The 19,097-nt window shown below is 36.6% G+C and overlaps 1 long non-coding RNA gene across 1 annotated transcript; it reads right to left on the reverse strand.

Annotated features, from left to right (window-relative positions):
* Positions 1–4,329: 4,329 nt before the first annotated feature.
* LOC103884100 lies at positions 4,330–17,295 on the reverse strand. Its single transcript, XR_646582.4, has 3 exons — positions 17,041–17,295; positions 13,631–13,750; positions 4,330–4,569 (listed from the first exon to the last, which is right to left on the reverse strand). It is a non-coding gene; the product is annotated as an uncharacterized LOC103884100 (long non-coding RNA).
* Positions 17,296–19,097: the final 1,802 nt, after the last annotated feature.

Raw genomic sequence — 19,097 nt, forward strand, 5'->3', positions numbered from 1 at the left:
TTTTTTTTTTCTTTTCTTTTTCTTTGTTTTTTTTTAGAGATTGGATCTCACTCAGTTGCCCAGGCTGGAGTATAGTGATGTGATAACAGCTCACTGCAGCAGCCTCGACCACCCGCCCAGGCTCAAGTGATCATCCCACCTTGGTTTCTTGACTAGCTGGAGCACCACTGCCCTGGCTACTTTTTTGTATTTTTGTGTTTTTTGTATAGACAGGGTTTCACCATGTTGTCCAAGCTGATCTTGAACTTCTGTGCTCGTGTGAGCTGCCTGCTTCGGCCTACCAAAATGCTGAGATTACAGGTATGAGCTACTACATTTGGCCTGAATTTTCTCAATATTTCTATTATTTTACCAAAAATGTATGTGAACATTAATTAAGGGTATGTGTGTGTACATGTGTGTGTATCAAAGAGAGATTTCCCAGTACCAGATACTGAGATCATCTTTATTTCAAAATACATTTTTGTAATATAAAGTGGAAAAATTAAGTAACAAAATACCCCTTCAGCTATTGTTTCTTATTAAAATTAAATATGCAAATTACTTTCATTGTTTTAAGAGAAAAGATGCTGCATTTATTTCTACAGTAATGTAGCTCATACTTTCCTTAATATTTCATTTGTCTTGCCGTAAGCAAACAAAAACTGACATAAGCTCTGAGTGTACACATTTGCATATGTGCATACACGCATGTGTATGAGCATGAATTTTATGTATCTGTGTGTCCCTGCATATTTTTACATGTATACTAGTGTATGTTTGTGTGCATGGGCATTCATGTGGGCCTTTGCGTGTGTGCATGTTTGTGAATATATACATGTGTGTAAATAGGCAGTTTGTGTAGACCACATATTAGGTTAATTTTCAAGTCAACATAAATTCACCGAGCATATACATATGTTCCTAGCATTTAGTGAGACACACACGTATGTCCCTAGCATTTAGTGAGACACACATGATCCAAAAATGAGTATGATCCTTTTTTAGACCTTAAAAATATCAGAGCAAAACAGGAGAGATAACTTTGGATACAAAGAGTAAAATTTTGTTTTAAAGTAATAAAATGCATGTTTTACTAATTTAATGTATGAAGCACTTAGCAGATAGGATGGGCTTACACATTCAGAGAAAGGATAGACAATCAATAGAGGAAGATCATGATGATATGTGAGAGAGTATTGAAGCTTAAATAGAATTTTGCCCTTTAGAGAAAGGCAGGAGAAGGTAAATTAGAATAAAGAGAGCAGAGTGAACAGACAAATGGAGTTGTGACAGCCGATGCTGTGTTGGAGCAATGGTTATTTAAATGTTAGGAGCATAGGAAACATGAAAAGAGAAAGGAAATTAAGATTGCCTGAGTGCCTACTGCAACACAGGGAAACATGGTGGTGGAAAAGGTGGGTTTTGTCACTGAATTGTCCACATGTGACTCTCATGTCTTCCTTTTACTAGCTGTGTGATTCTGTGCAAATAACCTCTCTGAACCTTGGTTTCTTTTTGTGATGGTAACTACAGTGAGGAGTCATTGAAATGATAAACTTAATACAATGACTCGTATATAGTAAGCATTTAATAAGGAGTATTTAACTGCCATTTTGTGCTTGTCCTGGAGATAATATTGATAGTTAAAAGTCGTTAAGCTTCCTACATCACAGATAAATACATCACGCCATTTAATTTTTACAATAGCTATTTGACATGATTACTATTAGTATCCCCACTTAGAGATGAGGACATCTAAAAAAAGTAAATCCATATAGTCAAGTTGTTCCAAACACACTTAAAAGTTTTTCAATAAACTGAATCGAGTATTCATTTTTAAAATTTAAGTTATAATTAATTAAAATTGAATAAAATAAAAACTTCAGTTCCTCAGTCACACCAGTCATATTTTAAGAGATCAACAGCCACAGGGAAGACGGGTAGTTACCCCACTGGGCAGTGCAGAACAGGGGAATGAGACTATCGCCAGATCATTCAGGTCATGTAAAGCTCATAAAGGATTTTGTCTTTATTCCAAAATCAATGGGCCCCACAGAAGAGTATTAAGCATGGGGTGACACGAAGAGGTTTAAAATGTGAAAAGATCACTCACAGGCAGTGTGGAGAATGTTGATAAATAGGAATGCCAATGCTACAATTTAGGCCACAGATCATGATAATTTGGATAAAGGTGTTGATGGAGATAGAGAGAAGTTCATGGATTCAATAAATACTTAAGGGAAGAAATCTGCAGGAGGAGTTGATGATGGAGTTGAAACAGAGGGAGATATTGAAAGAAGACCAGATTGCCATTGGTTGTTGAATTATCAATGGGTCAAGAATTTAGGCAGGACTTCATGAGGATGGCTTGTCACTGTTTCATGGTATCTGGAATCTCACCTGAAGAAAATCCAATGGCTGGAAATGGCTTGGATGGCTGAATAGATGCCAGTATCTGAAGACTCCTTCATTTGCATGTTTAAAGGCTGGCATGGGATGACTTAAAAGGCTTAGGCTCAGCTGGGGTTGTCTACTGGTATGACTATACGCAGTGTCTACGTGTAGGCTGGGCTTCCTCATGGCAGCCTTAGCGTTGTTGAATTTCTCTCATGGCAGCTTTCCATGAGCATTCCAACAAATAAGGTTGACATTATTCTATATCTAGTCTCAGAAATCACATACCTTCACTCCCACTGTACTATTGGTTGAAACAATCACAAGCTCACACAGATTCAAAGAGAGGGTACAGAAACTCCACCTCTCAATGGAAAGAATTTCAAAGAATTTACAACCATGTGGTAAAACCATCTCAGTACAATCTGGGACATTTTCACTTGAAGGTACCCCTGAGTCATCTAAGAGAGGTAGTTGAATACCCTGGTCTGAAGATCAGAGATGAAGTTAGGATGGAGACATACATTTATAAATTGTCTGTTTTGGTGTGGTAATTAAAGTAAAACAGAACTCCTAAGGAGAGAGTCTAGGCTGAGTAGAGTGCCTTGAGGAATTTCAAGCAATGACTTCTCTGTAAAGAAATAACTCTGCAAGAGGAGCAAAGAAAGTGAAGCCAGAATCTCGGGAGAAAGACAGGAGAGGATCAAGCTTGGAGAGGCAGAAGAAACCTGCAGTTCAGGAAGGAAAGAGTTATTTGAAAACTTCTGTGATGTCAAGAAAGGAAAGGCAGGTAAATATGTCTTGTGTTTATTGACAAGGAAGTCTTTGTTTACCTTTTGAAATTATTTTGTTTTAGAAAGAAAAAAATCTGAATGCAATGCAAAAGATGAGTGGCTGCAGGAAAAGCCTGAACTCAGGAAGAAACTGGGGATTGATCTATTCAAGCCAAAGAGTCGAAATGACACTTCCCCCCCCCCCCTTTTTTTTTCTTTTTTTCTTTTTTTTGAGACGGAGTCTTGCTCTGTCGCCCAGGCTGAAGTGCAGTGGTGCTATCTCAGCTCACTTCAAGCTCCGCCTCCAGGGTTCACGCCATTCTCCTGCCTCAGCCTCCCGAATAGCTGGGACTACAGGCGCCCGCCGCCTCACTCGGCTAATTTTTTCTATTTTTTAGTAGAGACGAGGTTTCACCGTGTTAGCCAGGATGGTCTCGATCTCCTGTCCTCGTGATCCGCCCGCCTCGGTCTCCCAAAGTGCTGGGATTAAGAGCGTGAGCCACTGTGCCTGGCCTAAAATGACACTTTTAATTGGACTGCAGAGAGCACAAATTGATGAACTAAATGCATAATTTCTCTTTTTTATAGAGATGAACAGTTTCATCTAGTCGTGTGTGTCATATTAAATACAATATTACCCAAAATAAAGAAAATAAAATTCTATACTGGGTTTCTTTCACACAATATTATAGACTGGAAAGATCTAAATATTTGTGTAGATGTAACTAAAATTTTTGTCAGATTTGGAAAAACATGTCTAGCTACTGTGGGTTCATGCTAGATGTAACCACATAAGACTGCTAAAATAGATCAGAATTTTTAGATATGAGAGAAATAGGCTTTCCATATCTAGATTCCATTCTGTCTGAAAATTTTTTATGTAATAAAATACTCCCACAGTTTTAAAAGGAACTCAAAGTTTAGTTACTTAAAACACACACAAACATACAAACACATATACAAATTTAATATTGTGGGACAAAAATATTTCTTCTCGAAAAATGAATATACTTCTAATGTACATATTAGTTTGAAATTTCATACGGATATAGTTATTTATTCAACTGATTTACAATAATTTCATATTCAAATAACAAGAATTTAAAGAAGATTCTAGAAATATGACTACTTCTAAAATTATAACTACATCTAGATTCTTTTAAAATTATTCTTATACAAATATGAAATGATTTTTAATGAACTGGAGTTAGGTGTTTTCGGTTTGAATTACCCAGATACATCCTTCAAATTCCCTTTGTGATGATCGATCCCTTTGTGATGATCGATCCAATCATATTATTTGTTTTTAAGATCAGTACTGAAAGCTGCTGCTGGATCAATACCAGTTCCAAAGAAGGTTATGATGACTGGATCATGTATCCCACAGTTTCCTTGCTAATATTCACATTTCTGCCAAAACCTGGAAGAGAAGCCATAGAAATAGAAAACAAGAGTTTATTTTTCTGAATAAACTAGCTTCTGTCACAACATAAGCCCTAACACCAGGATTTTCTTAGTGCCAAATCTGCATTTAAGACTTAAAAAGCACAGTTTGGTTTAGTGGAAAAAAATATTAATTGTATATTAAACAAAGTAGTCACATATGTTGCTTTGTATAATAAAAATAGATCAACCATAGGTTAACAATTTTAACCTATCTCCCTGATATGCAGACTCAGTTTCCCTTACTTTCCAATCCCTGTGAAAAGAGAGCACTTTTGTCTGATTTTGTAAGAAGAGATATCCCAGGAAAAAGAACCGGTAAAGTACGCGTTAATGAAGCTATATTGAGCACTAGTTCTATTTCCGTTTCCTTTTAGTTAAAAAAATAAAAAATCTTTCCTTTTGCTGTTTTCTTTGATAATTTGGCTTCAATGATCTTACTCTTTCTTTCTACTAAACTGTGCATTTTATCTCTTCACTGTGCCACCGTATTTTTTAAACTTGGCAGTTCACTCGATCTCACTATTCATAACAGATTTATTTATACCTGGTGACTTTTCTATCTGAATAATGCATGTTTTAGAAGATCATTGCATATTAGCATTAATTGTGGAAACAAAAGGCCAACAGGTGGAATCTAATATTGATTTACTTCAAAATAACAACTGATATTCTTCAATGGTGGCCTGCTATTGTGAGAATTTTATGAGCCCTGTATGCAGTGTTTCTGAAATTTGAGTAATGCATTAGCTTATCTCAAAGAAACAGTCTTCTAGACCTATAGTGTTGTTTTATTAGAATGTGACTTACATATATAACATAAAATTTGGGGCCAGGCACGGTGGCTTATTCCTGTAATCCCAGCACTTTGGAAAGCCTAGGCAGGAGGATCACTTGAGGTCAGGAGTTTGAGACCAACTTGGCCAACATGGTGAAACCCCATCTCCACTAAAAATACAAAATTAGCTGGGTGTGGAGGCAAACACCTGTAATCCCAGCTACTGGGGAACCCAAATCCCGAGAATAGCTTGAACCGGGAGGCAGAGGTTGCAGTCAGCCGAGATCTCACCACTGCACTCCAGCCTGGGCAATAGAGTGAGATTCTGTCTCAAAAACAACAAAAAAAGATAATAATAAATAATAAGTAAATAAATAATAACACAATTTGGTATAAATTTACTATGATTATGGTTTCTATACAACAATGCAATCTTCATTTCAAGATAAAATTAGCATGTGTAACATTGAAATTTATATTAAATTGGTATGTAATCCAATTATTTCTGGAATCAGAGACTGGAAAATTGTATATGAAGTTGGCTTCAACTCTTGCAAAGTAAGAAAAAAATTGTATTTTCAACAAAGTACATCACTGGACTCTTGAAGGAAATTATAATTTATTAGAAATGAATCCTCTCATTTTGCATTTTAAATTTCAAATCCTCATGAAGCTATTATTTGTCATTAAGCCTTTACTTGACTTGAATATTTTATTTTTTTAAGTTACTGTTCTATTCTGTTCTATTCTCTGTAGTCTAAAAGGATGAAGGCAATGTATCGCGTTTGCACACATTGTCATTTCACCATGTAGAATTGAAGCCTTACTTTATTTTAAAAATTAAGTTTTTATATCATGGAACTGTCACATGTGGATGTTTCATGCAGTAGATACATTTCATATTTATTTCTAGTAAAATAATTCAATATAAAAACAATAATTTAGCTCAAACCTGCTACTGGTTCCCAGATATATCGATCCCAAATTAAATATACCTATAATCACTTGGCATAAACATGACTGTAAGAAATACAGAAGTGTGTATACCAAGTCTTGTGGTAAAACTGTTCTAAGATGGTGATCTAGATTAATTAGAATAAACATTTTTAAAAAATCTTTTACATTCAGAAAAGTTTTAGATTTACAGAAAAATTGTGAAGACAGTACAGAGGGTTCTCATACAACCCAAACCCAGTTTCCCCTTATTAACATGAATGTGGCACGTTTGTCACAATTAACAAACCAATACTGATATCATTATTAACTAAAGTCCAAACCTATTTAGATTGTCTTAGTTTTATCTAATGTTGTTTTTCTGTTCTAGGACCCCATCCAGGATACTACATTGCATTTCATTGTCTTGTCTCCCTAGGTTTCTTTTAACTGTGGCAGTTTTCAAACACTTTCTTTGTCTTTGATGACCTTGACAGTTTTGCAGAGTACTGGTCAGGTGTCATGTAGCATGCCCTTTATTGGAATTTATCTGATGTTTTTCTCGTGATTAAACTGAGATTATAAGTTTTACAGAGGAAGATACAGGTAAACCACCATTCTCATCACATCATAGCAAGGGTGCACGCTATCAAAATGACTTATCACTGTTAATGTTAACATTTGCTATATTGTTGAGAAAATGTTTGGCATATTTCTCCGTTGTGAAGTTACTTTTCCTCCCATTTTTATACGTTACTTTCTGGAAGGAAGTCACTGTGTGCAGCCCGCACTTAAAAAGTGAGGAGTTATGTGCCACCTCCTTGAACCTAAATTATTTGGAATTCCTCTGTATAGGAAATTTGCTTCTTCTCCCTTGCTTATCTATTTATTAAATCACTTATTTATTTCAGTATGGACTCATGGATATTTATCGAATTCTTTGGGCTATAATCCAATAATATTTTATTTATCTTGTTGCTCAAATAATTTTAGATTTGGCCATTGGGAGCTTTTTCAGTTGTCCCTGGTATCGCTTGGCATGTTCCCAAAATTATGTGTGTTTTTTTTCTTTCATTTCCTTACTTACTGGCATTACCAGATGCTTCAGTCTAATCTTATATATTTCCTTCCCCAAGCCTACAATCAGCCACTTCTCCAAGGAGCCCAGGGAAACAGTCATGATCTGAACTCTAGATGTGCTTACTGCTACTTGGGTGTCATGGCTTCTAGGCCCCCTCAGTTCACAGAGCAAGGACATATATATGTGTATATGAATTCATACATATATATGTTTAGAAGCATCTCAATATCTAGAGGCTAGAAAAGGCATGAAATGAATTTTCCCCTAGATTATCCAGAAAGAATGCAGTTCTGCCGACTCCTTGATTTTTGCCGTAAGTCATTTCAAACTTCTGATATACAGAACTGTAAAATAACAAATTTGTGTTGATTATGCCACTAAGTTTGTGATAACTGATTACAGCAGCAATAGGAAATGAATACAGATAAAGACAAATGAGACTGAACATGTTTTTGTACACTTATTCATCACTGTTCACCTTCTTTGGTGAGAGGTCTGCTTAGATCTTTGGGACATTATTAAATTGGGTTGCTTGGTTTCTTGTTGCTGAGTTTTAAGGGTTATTTGTATTTGTTTTAATATAAAACCTTTATTAACTATGTATTTTGTAAATAGTTTCTCACGGTCTGTAACACCTATTTATTCTCTTAATATTGTCTTTTGGAGAGCAATTTTAATAAAGTCTAACTTATCCATTTATCTTTCATAAATTATGTTTTTTGGCATTTTATCTAAAACTGATAAAGAAATTCAAATTCATGCAGATTTTATCCTATGTTTTCTTCTAGAAATTTTAGAGTTTAGCATTTTACATTCAGATCTGTGACTCATATTGAGTCAACTTTTGTGAAAGGTTTGTGCGTAGGTTCATCTTTTTGCATATTGATGGACTACCTCCCTGACCAAACTTTAGTCAGGCTCCTCTGATCTTCTCAACTAGTCCTTGAACATCCTCAGATCATGGTTTTTAACACTATTCTCCAATAAAGACAGTTTTATTTCTTTCCAATTTGCATGGTTTTTATTTTATTTCCTGTTAATATTGCACTAACTGGAACTTCCAGTATGGTTTTGAATAGGAGTCGTTCCTTGTTGCTGATCCTAGGGGTGAAGTGTCCAGTTCCTCACCACTAAGTATGTTGTTAATTGTGTGATTTTTTTTTTGTTTTTTGTTTTTTTTTGCAGATTTTTTAAATCACTTGAGCAAATTTCCCTCTGTTTTTAGTTTGCTGGCATTTTTTTGTCATGAATTGATATTAGCTTTTGTCAACTCCATTTTATGCATCAATTGATATGAGCATATGATTTTTCTTTTTTAGCTTGTTGATATGTAAATTACATTGATTTTTGAATGTTGAACCAATCTTGCCTACTTAGAATAAATTCCACTTGGTCATGGTATATAATTCTTTTTATATGTTGTTGGATTTAATTTGTAATATTTTGTGGGAAATATTTACATCTTTGTTCATGAGATATATCGCTCTATAGCTTTTCTTTCTTCTTGTTATGTCTTTATCTGGCTTTACTATTGGAATAATGATGGTCTGATAGAATGAATTGTAAGTTAGGATGCTCTAACTTACAGAGAGTTACTTACTCAGACCATAATTACTTTCTCTAATGAGCTGTAAGTTAGGATACTCTAGAAGTCTCTCTCTAATTTTTGGAGGAGATTGTGGAGAAATGGCATTTCTTCTTTTTTAAATGTTTGGTAGAATTCAACAAGAACGTTGTGTTGTAAATGGGGGATTAAGTTACTCTTATAGAGTCTTTAAGAATCATTCCAACATGGCCACGAATATTACTCTCAGGTGTATATGAAAGTGAAATATTTTTTTTTATTTTTTTTATTTTTATTTTTTGAGACGGAGTCTTGCTCTGTCACCCAGGCTGGAGTGCAGTGGCTGGATCTCAGCTCACTGCAAGCTCTGCCTCCTGGGTTCACGCCATTCTCCTGCCTCAGCCTCCTGAGTAGCTCATAGGTCTTAGAGAACAGAGGCATGGCATACCACACAGGGAGCCATACGGGAGGAGCTCCCAAAGTGGACTTAACCAAGCAGGTAGGGAGAAATGGTGGCATAGTGGGGTGGGAGGAAGAATGAATGAGGATCAACCTGTGAGTAAGTGTCCTTACTTACAGTGGGATTTCACAGGCAAAGGACATGAGGGAAATTTGTTGGTGTGTTGAATGTCATTAGGTCATAGGCAGAGGAGGGCAGGAAGTTTTAACTTGTGGTAATGACCAACTTTGTGGCACTGATATACCTGGTCACCTGAGTGGAGTGTTTATAGCCTGTTTGTGGGGACATTGAGGCTTTAGAAAAGTATGAAGTTTGAAAGATTTATGGTGCAGAGACCGTCTAAAATTGGTGCTTTTTGGGGAAATATTAGTAATTATTGATTTAATTTTTCTTAGATACAGGCTGTATTATCTATTTCTCCTTGTGTGAGTTTTTGATACTTTCTATCTTTCAAGGAACTGGTCCATTTCCTCTAAGTTAATGAATTTATGGACATAGACTTGTTCACAGTATTTGTCTCTTATGCTTGTAACGTCCATGAGATCTGTAGTGATGAAACCTCTTTTAATTCTAATATTGATAATTTGTGTCTTCTCTCTTTTTGACTTGGTTAGCCCAGCTAATTTCTATTTTGATAGTTGTTAAATTAAAAATTCAATTTTCTTAATAGTTATAAGGCTATTTAAGCTATGTATTTCCCTTTGTATAAATTGTGATAGGCTTATTTTTTTAAGGAATTGTTTCCTTACCTCTGAGTTGTCAAATTTACATTTGTGGAGCTATTTGCAGTATTTGCTTATTATTATTATCATTGTTATTATTTATGTCTTCAGGGTCTTAGTGAATATTCTCTTGTTTTATTCCTGATACCAGTAATATGCATCGTCTAATTTTTTTCTTTGTTAGTTTTGTCAGAGTTCATCACTTTTCTTGAATATTTCAAAGAATCTGCTTCTGTTTTTGTTGTTTTCTAGTTTTCCTGTTTTCAATTTCATTAATTTCTTCTCTAATTTTTATTATTTACTTTCTTCTGCTTATTTCGTTTTTTTTTTTAAATTTTTCTTTAGTTGTGTATAATAGAATCCAGGTTATTGATTTTATATCTTTCATCTTTTTATTGTATAGATTTAGTGTAAATTTCTCACTAAACACTGTTTTACTGTACACAAATTTCTGATAAGTTGTATTTTCATTTAATTTAAAATACTTTAAGGTTAGAATGACACTTTTGAAATATTAAAATTGCAGTGCAGAAACAAACATGTTGCATAGAGATACTTTTGGATTTCTGAGAGCACCCAAGGGTTTGCAGTCTCCATTTTGGGCTGTCCTAGGTACCCAGTAATCATACTTTCTCATGCTACCTACTACAATCTGTTTTGCTGACAAGTTGAAAGTTGGACAACTATGTTCAGAAGGACATACCACTGTGATTTCAGCAAGACCAGAGAATTTAAACTGTGTTCCAATGCTTAATGGCAGAAAAATTTCTCCTTCTAAAGGAAACCATTGGTTGAAATGGTCAAAGAGGTGAAATCAACCATTTTGTGCCAAACAGCTTCAAGAGGAAACCTACTCCATGAGAAATCATGATAGAATCAGATTTTCTAAGTCCCCTAATCATCCCTGAAGTTTGACTTATTCATCTTTTATGCTTCCTCCATGCCCTGGTAAAAATTTATAAACTAAGTATTGTATCACAAAAGGACATATATTTATCTAGCACTTACCATATGCCTAATCCTGTGCAAGCTACTCTGAGAGATGCATACAAGAAATAACGACACCCTCATCAGAAACTACAGTCTTGTCGGGTGAACAAGACTGTCACCAACAAAATAACTAGTAAGCAATATAAGTCAATATGTAATTAAGTCATGAGTGGTTAAGTGACGACTGTAAATACCACCAAAATTTCATGTGAAACTGTTCACAGTATCTCTTTTACTTAGGGGGAGTTTAGAAATAGAGTCTGTTTAATAGACTAGGCAAGAACATCTCATTAGTTGCTTTTATTGGAGGGGACAGAAAACGAGTGGAAACTGAAATAGCCATGTAATTAATAAACATAGAAATAGCTCAGGTCACTGACCCTGCAAATTACTTTTAATGCAAAGACATATCAATTCCTTTGATTTTGTCTCCTTGGATGAGTTCTGGAATGTGATCTCCACTGGAGTGGAAAATAATAATTTTTGACTGAATTCCAGAAAGGAATTCCTCCCTGCCTTGTTCTGTGCCTCTGTGTGTGTGTGTGTGTGTGTGTGTGTGTGTGTGTGCGCGCGCGCGCGCGTGCAAACGCATGCGCGTGCAGGGGCACACGTATGTGCACATACACACATGCATGCACAAGGGGGCAGTAAGATCCATTGCTTCATGTTCAAATCAAATGCTTGACTACCTATTGCATTAAAATGGAGAGGGGTATCTTTCACCAAAAACCACTCAATTCTGTTTCTTTACATCACAAGCCCGAGCTAACACCTGGTGTTTCCATCAGGCAGGAAGAAGGCTGAGGAAGATGGGTGAAACTCAGAATGGGTACCCTTTGTTAAAACCCAGAATGGCACTGATTGAATATCTGGGACAAGCATGTCATGACATGCATGGTAACTCCTGCTGATGGTTTTCACTCGGGGAGACTATTGCAACCATCCCTTATTATCTCTCTTATGTTTTTCAAACTGAAGTCATTTATATACCACTTTTATGACATTTGCCACATCTAATTACCACTCATATAATTACTTAATGTATCCTTTTATTTATGTCATAAAACATTGGATACATTTATTAGTAGTAGTAGCAATAGTGCAGGGCATTTTATATTACTTCTTCAAATGTAAAAACCTGTATCATATGGCCTTCATAGAAGAAACTCATTTTAAAAGATTTTTCCCCTAAATTTTTGAATAAAAATAACCAAAGTATTCAAAAACACCCAGAATCAGCTTATGTTCCATTAAAAGCACACATGACACACTTTGGGAACTATGGTCATACAGGCAAGGTCTTCATTATTGAAGTACACAAAGCCTTCATGATCTGGCCCTGGTTTCTCTTCATCTCTTTCTGAGCCATGTTTTACACCCCATTGTTTAGCTTGCTTGAATAATAATAGTAATTCATGTTTCCCTCAAATCCACTCTATTTTAGACACCTGGCTCACAGCAATTCCTAGGTGCTAGAAAACATTTCACTCCTTGGTTCACCTAAAAATAATCTGCATCTCTTTTAGACATTAGCTGGAGCATCATCTTTTCCCTGAAGCTTTTACTGACACCCTAAAGTAAACTTCTTTTTTTGTATGTACCCTATAACATTTAAATAACCTTCTTTGTTTTGAGGTCTCTTTTTGTCTACTAGATTACAAATACTTTCTGATATCTTGAATAAACCAAAGTCTCTTTGGTAGTTCCACAATTAGTTTCTGCAAACTTGCTCAAGCCTGAAATTCTGCAAAAGCAGATACAATTCTTTGGTTTAAGAAACTGTGTTTGCTCTTAAAGTTCAATTGCACCTGAGATTGAAATTACTCAAGTATGCTAAGGTGTTTGCAGATCTGTGCAGAGGTTTTTTGCAACCCTTCCTGAAAGTAAGTTTTGAGAGACAAAGATTGAGAGAGACGTGGAAATGTGAGAACTGAGGGGAGGAGACATAACAAATTGTAGAAAGAGATTGTCCATTCTGAAAGTTGCCGTGTAGGCCACTATACTGGTGGTTTCAACCAGAGTACACTACAGCAATACAGAGAAGCCTAGCTCCTGGGTAAATTGTTATTCTCTCTGTATGAGAGAAAAGATTTATTTCCTCATCCAACCCTGGGACAATGGCTGAGATCCCTTAACAAAAGACAGAATAGCAAGAGGAAAGCATGCAAATATATTTAATGTAAGTTTTACGTGACATTGGAGCCTTCATAAGAAAATGAAGTCCCAAAGAAACAGAGGAAACTGTATTTTTATGCTAAATTTGGTGAAGAAGTGGATGGTTGTGGAGAAGTGTGATTGGAAATAAGGAGCATTACCTAATGGTAATAAACTGGGAAGAACTTAGTAAAGCTTGTTCGTTTAAATTATTATTTGTGCCCCTGTGTCCTCTGAGATAAAGGTAGAGGGAATGCACTCTCAAATGAGAATCTTAAGACCTGCTTCAGTGGAAAGTCAGAAAATTCTATTATGGCTTGCTTCAGGGGAAAAGGGTAGAAGAAGATCACAGAGACCTTTCTGCTTCTGCTGTTCTCTCAAATCCAAGGAGCCACATTTTGAGGTAGTGTGTGTTGATAGTTCCCATCACCTCCACGCCCACCTTGGAATTCATCTCAGCTCCAGAGTACAAACGGCTGTGGGGATGGAGAAAATTCCATGAAAAAAACACATTGGGCTAGTAGGAAATGAACCATAGCATAAGAAGTGATACATATCCTAAGGAAACTCAGTTCTTGATCTTTTGATAAATAGAAGAAACAGTATTCACTGAAATTGACCTAATAGGCAAAAGTGTGATGCCATGGGATGTCAAAGATAGTCACTGTTTTTAGACATGCATAGTCACAAGCTCCTATATAGAGGAAGAAAATAGAAAAAAAAAGGGAAAATATATTATATTGCAAAAAATCTAAAAATAATTTCACAGTGCCATAGCTGAAGATTGCTACAAGTCCATGGAATTGAAATAATATTATAGCAAATAGCCTGTGCACTCTTCAGCATGATTTTCTCAGATCTCTGGCAGAAGGAAGTAATTCTGGTACTCAGTGGAGAGTTGGAAGGTGGAATGCTTCCAATTTAGAACAAACTCTCAGGTCTGTTTGCCACATGTTGTTTTTTTAATAGTCATTTAATTTTGGCGAAATAGCTTTGTGGAACTATGGAGGTGTCTCCTTTCTGTCTCTTAGCTTGCCTCTTTGAGGCCATTAATTTTCACAGATAAAATAAGATCTTACTATGTCATAGAACATATTTAAAACATCTGAATTGTTTTTACAATGAAAAGAAATAAAGCCAAATTTCCAGAGGCAAAACTTCTCCCCTAATTTAAGGTGAATGTGACTTTTATTTCTTTAGATAAATTTATTCCCTTTATATAAAACATAAGGCATTGCTTCCTTCTGTAGTCTTAAGGAGGTGGTGAGATACATTATAGACATATGAGAAAGGATTTTCTCTTAATTTGAAGACTATGTAAGCCTGTGACAGTTATTCAAAGTTGTTATAGAGATTATATTTCTCTTCAATTTCAAGAATTCTGAATGTAGAATTTATAACTTTCTATGGACGTATCTATTTCAGTGATCTGAAACTAGAAATGCACTACATTTTAGAAACAAATATCTAAATTAGTGAAAGGTCCTGAAAATAAAAGTTTGGTTACCATCACTGCAGGGGAGCTAGCTGTCATAATTATATCTTATTTGGGTCTTTCACTTGGGGGATCCTATTCATTATCTTTGGAATGTCACATAAATGATTCTCTGAGGATACCATCTAATAAAAATACTACCCAGCTGTGTTCTGTTATTTCTGCCCGTTCCTTCCTTACAAATTCAGGTTTCTAGTTACAAACAGCAACTAAATTCAAGTGTGTTTCTTCCCTTTCAGCGGCTTGTAGTATTTAATTTTACCTGTTTGCAATCACAACCTAAACAATGGAAAGATAACGTATTTTTAAGAATAATTTTATTATGTTTTTATATTGTAGACTGAATACACCAAGTTCCCATTTCTACTACTGTAGTTTATAGCATGATGTTTCACATGGAAATCATGAAGTTATTCAGAAAACTCGATGCCTGCCTCAGCGATAAGTTTCAGATAAGCATATTTTGAAATCGTTCAGGCATTATCTTATAATATAAGCATATTTTGAAATAGTTCAGGCATTATCTTATAATATAAGCATATTTTGAAATCGTTCAGGCATTATCTTAGAACTACACTTTGCTTGGACAATATTTTACAGTATTCAACTTCTTTTTATTGACAAATTCCTTGTAATTTATTATTATTACACAGCAAGAGCCCATATACTGATATAAAACACAGTAAGTAGAGCTTATTTAAAAACAATTTGTGTTATGAAAATTGTATCTTTAAATTCCGTCCTTTAGAGATATGTGAAATCTGAACTCCTATGTTTCTGAAGAGCGCAATACTGTGATAGATTGTGTGTGTGTGTTTGTGTGTGTGTGTGTGTGTGTGTTTGGTGTAGGGAGACAATGGACAGTTTGGAATGAATTCTCATGCACACATGGCCTGATGGAAGCATTAAATTCCTAGGCATCCCAAAGTACCTTCCTTCTTTGCATTCAGACTCTGCAAGATTTCCATATTATTTTCAGAAGAGAAATGATTTCTTTTTTTTTTTTTTTTTTTCCAAATTCCAAGACAGCCAGAATGATGCAAAATCCCAGTGGTACTTTAGCATGTGAACCAGGAGAATGACATAGGGGCAGCAGCCCTTCATCATGTCTTGTACTTTATTCAGTGCTATGTGGCATGAACATAATGGTTTTTTTTACTAAATTATAAGCATGTTTCTTATACAGGGAAACATGCAGGCAAGAAGACATTTGAAATAGCTGAAGTAAAGAAATACAGACTGGGCTCGGTGGCTCATGCCTGTAATCTCAGCACTTTGGGAGACAGAGGTGGGTAGATCACCTGAGGCTAGGAGTTCGAGACCAGCCTGACCAACATGGAGAAATCCCATCTCTACTAAAAATACAAAATTAGCTGGGTGTGGTGACTCATGCATCTAATCCCAGCTATTTGGGAGGCTGAGGCAGGAGAATCACTTGAACTTAGGAGGTGAAGGTTGCAGTGAGCCGAGATTGCACCATTGCACTCGAGCCTGGGCAGCAAGAGCAAAACTCCATCTCAAAAAAAAAAAAAAGAAAAAAAAAGAGAGAGAGAGAAAAGAAATATAAAAATGATACAATGTATCTAGCATAGATGTAGCTCCCAGGAGGAGCTGCAAGATATGCAAGGAGTCCCCAGGAGCCACACAGCAAAGTAAACAGCTTCCAGCAGATTTTCATTTCAGCGGCACTGCCAGCTAACACCTACCATCCCAGCCTTTTTTTGTGAAATTATAAGTTCAAATTCCAAGCACCTGGGAAATTCCCAGGGGTTGAGCTGGAACAGCTGTGGCCCAGAACTCCTTTTGCAGTTCTCCAGGAAGAATACTGTGTCCTGAGAATCTGAACTCTGGAATAATCCAGCTCTTCACCATCCCCACATCCGTCCCCACATAGTCAAGCATGACAGCAAAATAAAACCCACAAAAAGGGGACATGGGTGCCACCTTGAATCTGTGGTCACTCATCGGGGCTTTTAACGCTGCCTAGAAATTCTAATGAGATTTTTTGTTAGCTTGCTTCCCCACTCCCTGAAATGGCAATTTAAAATATTTTCTACTCAATTCACATCTGCAATTTTCTCTCTTCTCATTCTCAGCAGATGTCCTACCTCAAAGAAAATTAAAACAGAAACCATGAAAACAAACCACCTCAACTTCCTGACATCATAGCTACAAAGCTATTTACTTGCTCCTTTCCTTTGCTTCTTCTCTCCTGGTACAAAGTAATAAGTGCCCTTTTTCTCAAGTTACTTCTTGTCTGGATGTACTCACCAGTCTCCAGGAAGCAAACCTGGGGCTCTGCCACACTGTGGTCTCTTCCCTGGATTACAGCAGAGGCCCTCTCAATGGCACCTTGGCTCTTGGCCCACCTTCTGTCCTGGCCCTCTGCTACACTTTCCAACTTACAAGCGGAGTGCGCATGACAAGCCTAAATGGGGTTATATAATTGCCCTCTGCTAAACCTTTTGGGACAGGCTGAATTGTGCATCCCCTAAAAATTTATATATTGAATCCGTAGCCCCCAGTACCTCAGAATGTGACTGTATTTAGATATAGGCTCTTTAAAGAGCTAACTTAGTTAAAATAAGGTCACTAGGATGGGTGGCTCCTAACCCAATATGACTAGTAACCTTACAAGAAGAGATTATGACACGGACACACACAGAAGGAAGACCATGTGAAGACACGGGGAAAAAGACAGCCACCTACAGGCCGAGGAGAGAGCCCTTAGAAGAAACCGACCTTGCTGACATCGTGATCTTGGGCTTCTAACTTCCAGAATTGTGAGAAAATGAATTCCAGAATTGTGAGAAAACAACCTTGCTGACATCGTGATCTTGGGCTTGTAAATTCCAGAATTTTGAGAAAATGAATTGGTTCTGCCACTCAGTCTGTGGTACTTCGTCAAGGCAGCCCTAGCAAAACTCTTCCACCTTCTAATGATTTTTAGTCATCTCTGGAATAAAGCCCACAGGCTCTAAAAAGTTTCTAAGGCCTAGGATGATCTGACTGACTCTTGCCTCTGCTGCCTCAGCCTTAGACACTTCCTGCCTCTCTCCATTGCAGCCACACTAGTCTCTGTGCAGTTCCACATACATCATCCTCCTTCTTTTGGAGCCTCTGGATGTCCTGTTTCTTCGGCTTGGAATCCTCCTACCTGCTCATGCTACTTACTCACCTAGTCAGTAGCACCATCCTTAAAGTCTCAGCTTAAACATCGCTCCTTAGAGAAGCCATCCTTGTTCCCTTAGACTAGGGAACAAGGGAATCTGTGGTAATTCTGTGGTAATCTTCCACAGAATTTTGTACTGGTACTTTAAAGCCCTTATGACCCTCCAGTCACTTGGTCAACATATCTCTTCTATGCAAGATTGTATCCTCCAGGTCTCAGCACCATTTCTGCTGGATCTGTGGTATATTTGGTGCTCTATGTGTGTTTGAATGAAGCCTCAGAATGAACAGGTTAACAGTAGCCAGGATCATGACCATTCTGGCAGGAAAATGGACAGAACTGCTTTGGACACAGTGTTAGTAAGATTTCCCCTGATTATCAAAATTCAATTAGGTAGATTTTATAGCTTAAGTAATGAAGTGATTACCTCTAGAATAATCTGTTAGTAATTCAGTTCAGTTTATGAGGCAAAGGTTATATTTTTATTTCCTCAGTCAACTTTAGAAAATGTTCAGAATTTTTTGACCAGATGTATAGTAGGTCTAATTCATTTTGGGATACAGATGAAATGATTATATGAAGGACTGATTTTATATTGTCACCTGGAATTTCTGATCTTTACAGAAACTGCCAAAGTGTGTTGGAGTTTGAGCCCCATCACAAGACATTTAGCAATGCATGTTATTGTGACTGGAAATTGGGTTTGCTGTTGCCCTTCATCTCTGCTTCATACAAGTGGGTGGAAGCCCTTTAAAAGAAGCACTCAAGTTTAAAGCTCTTTTCTTGTGCTGTCCAATGGGAGGTGCCAGTCTTATGAGGCACTAGCATGCAAGTGTGGTGGGTCCACTTTTTGTAGGGTAGCCCACGGCTGCTAGAAGAGGTACTTTGTAGCATGTGTGGACCTGGTTTTTGTGGCATGAAGAGAATGGGTGCAACACTGATAACTTGCCAAGTTTATGGTGCTTTTGTGATAAGTACAATGGTGCCATCTATTTGTGACTGATATTTTTTAATGGAGTTGACTGTTCCTGAGTGGTCCGAGGACAAAAAGAGTAATGTAGCTGAGCATCATTTGCACATTTATTTACATGTCAGGGCTTTTGTTCAAATTGTGACTGAAGTCTATTTGTAGAGTCAGGCATAACGAAGTAAACCT

This window comes from Papio anubis, chromosome 6 (assembly GCF_008728515.1).
Source record: "Papio anubis isolate 15944 chromosome 6, Panubis1.0, whole genome shotgun sequence".
Lineage (NCBI taxonomy): Eukaryota > Metazoa > Chordata > Mammalia > Primates > Cercopithecidae > Papio > Papio anubis.